The sequence below is a fragment of the Apaloderma vittatum genome, unplaced genomic scaffold (genome assembly GCF_000703405.1).
Source record: "Apaloderma vittatum isolate BGI_N311 unplaced genomic scaffold, ASM70340v1 scaffold3018, whole genome shotgun sequence".
In the NCBI taxonomy this organism is placed as follows: domain Eukaryota; kingdom Metazoa; phylum Chordata; class Aves; order Trogoniformes; family Trogonidae; genus Apaloderma; species Apaloderma vittatum.
Window position 1 is genome coordinate 26,455 of NW_009732273.1, and position 10,574 is coordinate 37,028.

Genomic DNA, 10,574 nt, shown 5'->3' on the forward strand with positions numbered 1-10,574 from the left:
TTCTCACTACACCTTGATTTGGAAATATGCTAATTGATAAGTTTGTGTTCTGAAGATCACAACTGACTTTTGATTTTATGAAATACAGGTGGGTAAGCAGTTCAAATCTTAAAATATTATTCCCTGCAATTATATGCACACTAAGATGTTTCTGTTTCATCTTTCTGGTGGGAGAAAAATTGAATCTAAATACAGGCACTGTTTGTCAATCTTACAAATATTTAACAGAATAAACATTTCTGCTTTAATTTCTTTTACAAAAATTTAAATACTTTTCTGTTCTACCATTAACTCTTTCTGAATCACTACATGCCATTTAATCATAAAATTTTGATTGGCCATTATTTACTTTTGGTACCAGACAGCACTACCATGTTGAACTGTTCTCTTTGTTACCTTTACATATAGTGGGAAAATACTTTGGTTTAACATAGTAGCTGAAGAAAAGAGGAATTTTCAGCCTTTGCCTGATCTACCTTTGCTTTGTGTGGTCATTCTTTGTGGGACTTTAAACTGGGTTATTTGCATGCTCATGAATCCTGTGGCTTTGAAAATGCAGTTAACAAAGAGAATTGAGGTAATTTTAATTCTGCACGCAAGCATCCACAAGGGCTTTTAATACAGTTCACATTTTGCTTTTTAAATTTAATTGGTATTAATTTAACTGAGCACAAACAGGTTGGACGGGGCTCTGAGAAACCTGATCTAGTCGAAGATGTCCCTCCTCACTGGAGGGGGGTTGGACTAGATCACCTTCAAAGGTCCCTTCCAGCCCAAAACATTCTATGATTCTGTGATAACAGACCACGCTAAAAAGTGCTGTGGTATGAACTCTGTAAAGCAGCTGAATAACAGACAGGAGGTCTGAAATAAAGACCACCACAAAGGTGCTTTCTTGGTCTTATAAGAGATTTATTTACATTTGGAAATTATTTATTTGTACTCTACTGAAAAGCTCTTTGGAGTCAGACGTTGCTGCTGTTCTTTATACTGCAAGAAAACATCAACTCCGCCAAAGTAAATACGAGCTCAGCTACAGATTGCATGAGAGGCAGAACTGTACCTCTTGGGTAGTATCTTATTCCTGAGTCATCATGCCGATGTCAAAAGGCCTCCTTGCAGAATTAGGGTGGGGAAGGATGGCAGTTTCTAGCTCCAGGTTTGGGGGATGGGAAAGAAGAAATTTACTGTAAAAGCTGACAAATATACCTATTCAGAGTTTCCGGTGTAAGCAGAGTAACCAAAAAAAAAAAGAGAAAAAAACACCAAAGTCTGCAGAGCATATTTCGGTTCCCCCAAGCTGACCTCCAGAAGTAAAAATAATGCTAGCACAGCTGCTTTTCCACTGCTGAAGTGTGTACCAGGTTTGAGCATTACAGACGGACCACAGCAAAATGATTTTTTGCTTCAATGTGCAACTACTCATAAAGTAAAATAAATATAATTGTTTAGAAATAAAAGTAGAAATAGTGCCAATTAAAATATCATTGCAGAGGCAGTCCCTGGATTTATCAAGCCTCCAATTTCTTATACAAGAGTTATCTCAATAAACTGCGAAGCCTGCCTTGGATCAAGTTTCAATTATGTTGCTATTTAAGTCATAAGCTGCAAATACACTAAGGTCTGCATGTTCAGATTCCATTCAAACTAATAAAATGAAGAGCAGCACATGCTCCAGTGCCCCCTGTGCTCTAGCTTGTCTCACACAATTCAAGGACCACAGCACAGCCATATGCTGGATCTCGATTTGCAACTGCTCTCTGAAGTTGGATCAGTATGAAGCATTAGAAGTCAAGACAGAAGGAATCTAATCCAACCAGTAGGAAGCTTTGCAATAGCTTGTAAGTGTAAATGTATTTTAGCTCACTGCAATGCCTGTGTCAGGCTGCCTTACAAATCCACAGTGTGTGCATACAGTCAGGCTCCTCTCACCAGTGTTATCACCTATCGTATTTGTTGGAGCCTGACAAAAGTCTAGCACGAACCCTGAAGACTTCTGAGTAATCTTTCAAAGCAGCTAGAAAACCCAACAGCTAATGAAAAGGTACCAAATGCAGCAGTCCCACTAGCTCTTAAGTATCAACTGACAGCAGAAGAAAGCCCAGAATGATGTTTGACTTCAGGCACCTCTACAACTCAGTCTGAAAGTGTCCAGGCTGCAGAGACGGTTTTGAAGGTTGCCAAATTCAGCGGATTCTGGATGAAGATTTGACAACTCCACTAGTGTTGTTTTTAAGGTCACACACTCTCATCTCTCTACATCGATTACCCCTCCACAAATGTTGTCTGCAGCACCTGGGGAAACAGTGAACAGTATCCCACTTTCGCATGAGATTTGTCACCCCCAGATTTTTGGAGGTGCATTATCTATATACGGATGCAGTCTTTTGGAAGACCCTTGCATCTTAATAACACCCATAAAATGCTGATCTGAGTAAAAGGTCGGAGAGGGAAAGCATACTGACACATTGCCAAACAATTAAACCAAACAACTGCAAAACGCTCTTCTTCAGCCATTGCTGAAACTGAAGGGAAGAGAATGGCAAAACAGCTGTTGGAAGACGGCAAGTATTGAAGCGTGACAAGTTTCATATCACTAAACTTCCTACAGGCATCACCGGCCTTCACACACACACGAACCGCAGATCAGTTTAAACCTTCATCCTTTCAAACAAGTCAGAACGATTTCCCATCAGGCAAATTTTCAGTTTGAAATACATTGCTAATCTTTAAGAGTTTGCACGACTAGCTCCCTGCACCAGCAAATGACACACTTGTCACTGCTTCAGAAGATTTACTGCTTCTTTGCCCACACACTGACATGTGATAAGCTTATCAATTGATCAGTGTTAACAGTGTAAATATTGTTCTCTTTTCTTCTTTCACCTCCAGTATAATAAAAAATTGAAAAGAAACACAATAGAAAACTTTTTCTTATTTGCAGTAACGCCAAAAAGCAAGCAGTAATTCTTGAACAACAAGAAAAAATTAATTTTAATTAACAAACTAGTGCGTTTCTGTCTTGGACATTTAGAACCAAATTACATTAGGCAGCTTTGGCTAATAAAAAGAACAATGTGGCTTAGCTCTGTATACACTACTTGGATGCTTTGACTCTAATCAAAACCATTTTTACAATAAGCCATCAATGCCCATGTAGCAAGGGACTAGAAATTTCACCACGGTTGACTGCATTTTAGATTGACTTCAGATACAGAACCCTTCAAAAATATTTTTTTAAAAGTATCAAAGTTAGTAATAATATTTTGGGTCCGTTGCTGCTTTGGAAAGGAGTCATGTGATCAGAGCCGACATCAGAAGTTAAATAGCCACTTTTGCAGTGCTGATAATGTTCCATCATGGATCACTGTGAAAAGCGCTTTGACAAAATGTAGCTTTTAACTGCTAGGCAGCAGTCCTTTATATGAAAATTATTTAATCAGCTCCCCGTGTCCTTATAGCCAGTCCACCATTCGTCATTGGAGACCAGTAAGGACAGGCAGGGAAATCTAAGTCCAATTCTTAGCTCTGCCAGGAGTACAATGTTGAGGGGAGTGTCAACTGGTAGATTATTTGGCTGCCCAAGCATAAGTCCTTTACTAGAACTGTCAAAACCACTTTTCAGCAGTTTTAGAAATCCCTGCAAAGAGGACCTGCAGTCCTTAGGCAAAGAGATTGCCTTAGAAAACTCGGAACTTTACAAATCTATACAACCAGGAGAAAAACACTCCTCGTTCCTTTTAGCTTTCTTATGTTTGTGTCTCTTACAACAACTCGCCAGTCCCTGCGGGGGTATTTAGGCGGTGCTGGAAAGGCAATCCGATTGCAGTAATTCGAATGGCAACAGCCAGAGCTTGGGTGTTTGGGCTCTTATCACAACATCAGTACCCATTTATGGAAGGCAGTAAATACTGCAGGATTTGCCCAGGTCTCTGTGCTCCCTCAAGCATAGCCATCCAGCTGGGAGGCTTGAAGTGTATTGCAGAATGAAGGTTCCCCAGTCTTGACCAGAGACGATGAGCCCTGTCCTTATCTACTGGCTAATTACACAGTTTCCCACAATAGGTTACTAAGAATTAAAAAAAAAATGGAGTGATCTTTCTTTGTCTCTGCTTTGTGGCAAGTCCGAGGCAGGGAAACAGGGCAGTGAAATTAATCTAACTGTCCAAGACCCCAAATAGTAACACACTAGAGAGATTCTTCATTCCAACTTCATCCCTCGGCTTCAGCATCCTCCAGGCTGGGTCCTTTTTTTAAGTTATCTGACTGATCAGTCAGAAGTGAATCACTCTGAAGTGACCCATCCACAACTCATGAACTTGGAAACAAAAATCGGTTATTTCTACCGAGATCCATCTTAGTGAGATGTGTTGCTGGTAGCATGCTTGGGTGGCTATAAACTACCAGGTCCCTGGTACGTGGCCTAAACCGAGTAATATAGGCTTGACTAATATATTCTCCAGCTGACCCTGAGAATGAATAATCTGCCATTCTGTGCTCAGAGACAAAATCATATGTATAGCATTGCCACATAAATCATGTAACAATTCAGAAAATATTTATCTCTATTCCATTTGGCTATTGTTTGCTTCATTATCTTGTCAATAGTCATTCCATCTGAAATTATGTCTCAAGGCCCTGGGTTTACATGTCAAAGTCTGTTTGAAGGACTGAACATACAGCTCTTCTTGTGCATCTGACACATCCAAAATCTCCTTTGATGCGTTACCATTATTTTCGGTAGACAACCCTGACAAGGAAAACCGGACTGGAGTGGACTATGGTGTATATTGTTTGTTGCACCATGAGTGGGTATTTCAATAAAGATTTAGTTAAACACAAAGCACTAAGCCAACATTTGGGCAGAGAATCTGCTCTACAATAAACAGAAGAACTCAGAGCATGAGCAAACGAGCTGAGTGATGGTTCATTGCTCAGCATAAGGAAATGAACTCAGGAGTGTTCTGAGCATAGTTAAGTCAATAGACTAAATATTTCACTTGCTTACCAACAACTCAGGACAGCATCTGACTAGGTCTTTGCTCTCTTATATGGCTTACTAACTACAACAGTCAGTGAAACATATTAGTTTGACAACAGTTAATTTCAGAATTATGCCCAATATCTTGATCTTCAGGTGTTATCCGCAGTTGGAAGACTGACAAGAATCAAATTAGCCTTGGAATCTAGCAGAGCGTGTGCCCTTGGACCCTGCTTGCACCACTCTAGGGGGCACTGCATGCTTTTGACTACTGTCTTTCTAAAAAAGGCCTCCTTCGCACCTCTAGGTGATCTTAATGAGCAGAAGTCAGTGCAGAACCTCTCCTATTACAACACAACAAAGGTGTTACAGACTGGCAAACAAAACGTTAACTTCGTATTTTTTCCCCACCTGGACAGAAACAAAATTAAGAGAAGATCTGAAGACACTTGGCAAACAACAGGAAATGTTGGCTAGCAATCCCTGCTGCTTTGATTTTTCTAACAAAAACCAAAGCAAAACAACAAAAAAAGAGAGCTTCTAAGTGCCAAGAAAGAGTTGGATGCATCAGTCATGTAGCCTTGAGGGCTACTAAGAATTATCTGTTTCAGAATAAGAGAACTCATATTACAAAGGGGAAGCTGAGATAGACAGAAAGTGTCTAAACCATAAGTCTCACCCGCACATCCTAATTCCTCCCAGCCCATAATACTCTTTCCATTTTAGTAATGCAGGCTTTCCATTTAATTGCTTAGGTGGTCATTTGTAGAGCCCAACACCTGCTTTGTAAAGCATGGATGGGCTCAACTTTCACACTATCCATCTTTCCCAGTGGGGTTTTACCAAAATTAAAAACTCACAAGGTGCAGCACATTGCAGTTTCACCTCTCAGTCTCATTAGCTGATACTTTCAGAAAGGCTACATAGAGCCCCACATCTGTGGTGGACAGAAAAGGCTTCACGCACTCAAAAAGCATTTGGGAATAGGTTTTCAAATGCGCAAATTCGCGTCTCTCGGTTGCACAGGAACAACTGAATAGCTGAATGTCTTATGTGCCAAAGGCTCCTTGGGCTGCAACGCAAGCTGAGTGTCCAAATGATTTTGACCTAGCCAAAAGCATCACCTAAATGTAAAGCCCTTGCAGATCTTCAGCCTAATTGCATACTCTCTCACAACAGCAACCATTTGCAGGAAAGGTATGTTCATTTTGTTTTCCAGATACAACATGAGGTAACTATCTGCAGGAAGACATGTAAGAGGAAAGCAGCTGGTGCCTCCCATCAGAAATCTCCCATCCCCGAAGGGATGCCCGGCCATGGAGCTGGCCTGCTTCCATGCAGCAAAATCCTGCCAAAAGCTGGCAAGCCCCGAACAGTCACTTTGCTTCTGCTGTGGGAGGAGATGCTTTCAGGCTGAGCACTCTGGGGTTTTGCTGAGCGGAAGCCCTGGGCCCCACTCCTGCAAAGTGCACTGTGCCGTGACCCCGAGGGAACGATTTCCAGCGCACAGGGCCAGCCACGCGAGGCTCCCTGGAGAACAAGAGACTCTGACCATAGCAGCTGAGGGCAAGGTCTGTTACTTTTCCTTCTGTTCCTGCAGGGCTTTCTACAGAAGAATCCCCTGAAGGAGCAGAAAACTGCCCTTCAGAAGGTGCCCATGAGAAATGCCTTCTGGTGAGGTCACACCTATTTAAATGAGTTCTTGTATCACTCCTGGGCTTTCAGTTCCGGAGAATTTTGTTCTTCTGTTTTTTTGTTGTGTTAGGTTTTATTTTTATAGTTTGGGACAATGTGTGGAAATGGTATTGCTCTTTATGAAAACTCCTCTTTTGCTAAAAACCCAATTTCAATGAAGTCAAAGCATCCTGACTGAAGAGGTTGCCAAGAGCTCTGTGTAGTCTCTTTTCACACAGGTACAGATAGAATAAAAATTTCTTCTTCTTCTGCCTTTGCTGCCAGACAGACACTGTGCCTGACTGGAACTGCAAATGAAGCTCTGGCCAGGGAATCAACTCTGTATGAGTAAGGCAAGAATGCCTTAGCACCCAGTACATCCTTCGCTTCTCCCAGTAACATCCATCTCCCAGCCACTGCACCGGCTGTCTCACCTGATCAGTGGGAAAAGGACTTCCTGAGCAGCACAAGTGAAATCAGGGCTGCCACTATGTCTCATACAGGCTTTCAGAACAGTCAGGAAGCATTATTATAACAGGAGATTCAAAGTCTTGAGAAGCTCAAGGGGCACTGAGGGACAAGCAGGTATGGGCCAGAAGTCTCATCTAGAAACTATCAACAGGGAATGGCTGACATCAACATACAGGTTTCGATCTCTTCTCATGCAGGCTTGTAGTTCCTGTGCACCTTTGAAACTACTGCACGTGTCAAAGAAAAAAATTGCAGAAGAAAAATAGGAATTCAGTTATCAACTTTGTTCCACCTAAAACATCAGGTTGTCATTATTGCTCTATCATTGCAGAAACAAAACATCCCAAACAAACCATTAATGGCATTCGGAGACGGAATGTTAAAGATTTGTATCTAATAACCTTGCAGTATGCTCCACATCACATACCTACTGATTCTGAAAACAGCACAAGATAAAGGGGAAAACAAGATGTGTTGCCACCGTGCTCCCACTTGCTGTTTAATACTTGTCAAACAAATTTAAACCCAACTGAAGAAGCAGTCAAAGCTTCTTGCTGCAATCCACAATACAATTTCACCAATACACATTTGAGTTTGTAACAGAGAAAACAGACTTAACTGGTATTAAGTTCAGGAAGGCATATGCACAGTAAACCAACCTCTGAACAACCTATTATATAAAGAAGATTAATGTTGGTTCCATATCAGACAAGTCACTAGTAAGTGTTTAAGAAATTATCTTCCTTCATTCAGGTATATTGTGTTATTCCAGGTTAACGGAACAGCACGGTAAAATATAAAGAACAGCAGCACAGTTGCAAAAATAAGTGTCATCTACAGATCTATACAGTGAGAATGAAAAACTTGCAAGAAGCAAACACCTACCTGTATCATGATCAGTAAACTATTGAGCAAAGGTGGGCCAAGAGGAGTGAAATTATTTCCTGTAAAGTCATAACTGTATTGCCTTCAACTGCTTTGTTCCTTATCTTTTTTTATTAATTGAAAAAGGTAGGTATCAAAAAAGGCAAAGAAATAAGCTTTCTCACAGGTTTCACTTTTAAAAAGGAAAATTTTCTGGTATGTAACCACTGTAACCTTTGATATAATACCTGCATCCTGTTATTGTTTTTATGAATCATAGTCTTCCACTTGATTCATAGTGATGAATGCCAACAAAGCAGCAATGCCACCCGGTGTTAATATCCCTGCTGGAAAATTAGCATCATGCCTTATCATTTGCCTCTCTCAAGCCAAGCATCTCTTCATGAGTATTGTCTCCCCTGCTATGCTCATGCTAACTTACTCATTACTACCTTCGGCTTTTATCACGGTTAAGAAAAACAAAACAGTCACTTACATTTTTGCCAGTGCATATTCTGAGTCAGGACGAAGGCTATTTTTCTCTCTGATGAAGATACCTTGGCTTTTTAATAGCTAACGTGTTTGATTCCTTCACGGGGATGTGATATCTGACTGTCAGGATGTTCCTTTCAGCTATTTAAAAGCCCCATGTTCCCGCTGAACCCTGTGATGTCATCACATCCTCCAACCACAACCACTTTTATATTTTCCCTTGTTCTGTATTGCTCTTCATGATGCTAAACAGTTCCTCCAAGAGCCGTGAACTCTGGAAGATATTATGCACTAAAAGGCACTCAATATCACCAAAACGTATTCAAACAAACAAACCGAGAACCTGCCACTCGTGGGGCTACAACCATTAATTTGTTAATTAGGTCAAACGGTTGTAGAGCATCAAAAACCTAAGGGTCTTTTAGTCACATTTTGCTCGTTTCACGTAAGACGGCATTCTGCTGCTTCAGAAGGCAGAACTACTGGCTCCGCACACTTCTGTCAGACTGAACCAGCCATGTTCGCCTGGCCCTTTAAATGCACAACACTCAAAATACAAAACTCGGTATCTGCTCCTGCCTTATGAGAATCTCAACTCCCTGGGGCCACTAAATTTGAACTTATGAGGAAACACCTGTAAACACTTCAAGCCTCATTAAACGAGGACCTCCTTCATTTAAAAAAGAACTCCTTTTTTCTGTTTTGTTTTTGTCAAAATGCAATACTTCTACTAAAGAAGTGATGGCTCTTCTAATATAGGTTGCAAAGCCAAAGGAATGTCGAGACTGATTTGCCACAGGAGTTCAAATACATTATCAGCATTAATAACAACACCGTTATATCGTACCTATTCACATTGCTGCATGGACATACCTTCTTAAACCTCTTACCGTTCCTTCCTATAAAAAACAGACCACGTAATGAATTTTCACAAGGAACACTGACTTAGGAGCTTCATTCCCAGAGAAATATTTGTTGGAGACTGCACAATGAGTTTAGGATTCTGGCATTTCTATCTTTCTTTCTTTCTATCTATCTTTTTTTTTTCGTTCAGTTTTGAGTCACTGAATTGCCATGGCCCCAAAGTCTGTTTTCTACGAGTTTCTCTTCCCATAAAAAGAATAAGGGAGGATCTGGTCAGTTCTTTGGCCAGGAGTCTATTAAAAGAATTACATCCTTTCAGGGGTGCCAAACACCTCTGGACCTGCAGGTCCATTTAGTGAACCATTTTGCCACATACCATTAGTGTCGCATTTCATGGAAAAATCTAGATTAATCAAATGAAGATAAATACTTAATTGTATTCCCTCTAGTTCAAAGATCTGTCCAAAAAAAACCACAAAGAAGCAAACCTCAAAGCAAGTAGAGTGGAAACAAATAAGGGATGTGTACCTTCACATTGCTGCCCTCCAAACTAGCACCGACCTCCTCAGCCTCAGCCATGAGGGCATTGTTTAGCCATGTTTTGCATATCTGCATTAATGCTCACTACCAGCCACACGGCAAAGTAACCTCTGTGCTACTGAAGCGCTTAGTAATAGCAGGCAATCTGTTAGCTAGTACTTCATAAATGGACAGGTAAGCTAGAGTCTAACTCATAGCCCCATACAGATAAAGTGAGGAAGAAAACTGAAATTGGCTTCAGTGGCACTTCAGTTACAGCACAGCAGGAAGAATTTGTGGACTCTCGTATCTCCAATACGAAAGCAGTTCCATATTCCTTCCTAAACAAGTGGAACCTCATTTAAAAAACCTCTTAAATTTGCAGAATTAAGAGAGATGCTTGTAATGCAACAGGAAATCTCTTCCTGACAAATTATATTATTTGAGAGCCAGGGCCCAATGACATATTTAGATTTATTTAAAGCTTATAGTACAAGGCAACCTCAGGAAATACTGGGAGAAATTCCTGGAGTTTGACCTGAGCCAGTGCCTAAGACAGTGTCAGAAAGTGTTTAGAACTGTACTCTGTTGTAGTTTTCTTCTGGAAAGGCAGGTTTCCACCATGAATAAGACTGTATTTTAAAGTATGGGAACACACTTTGTGCACATTTGTGCTCTGCAAAGTAGCGGAGGAACAATCCAAGATTCA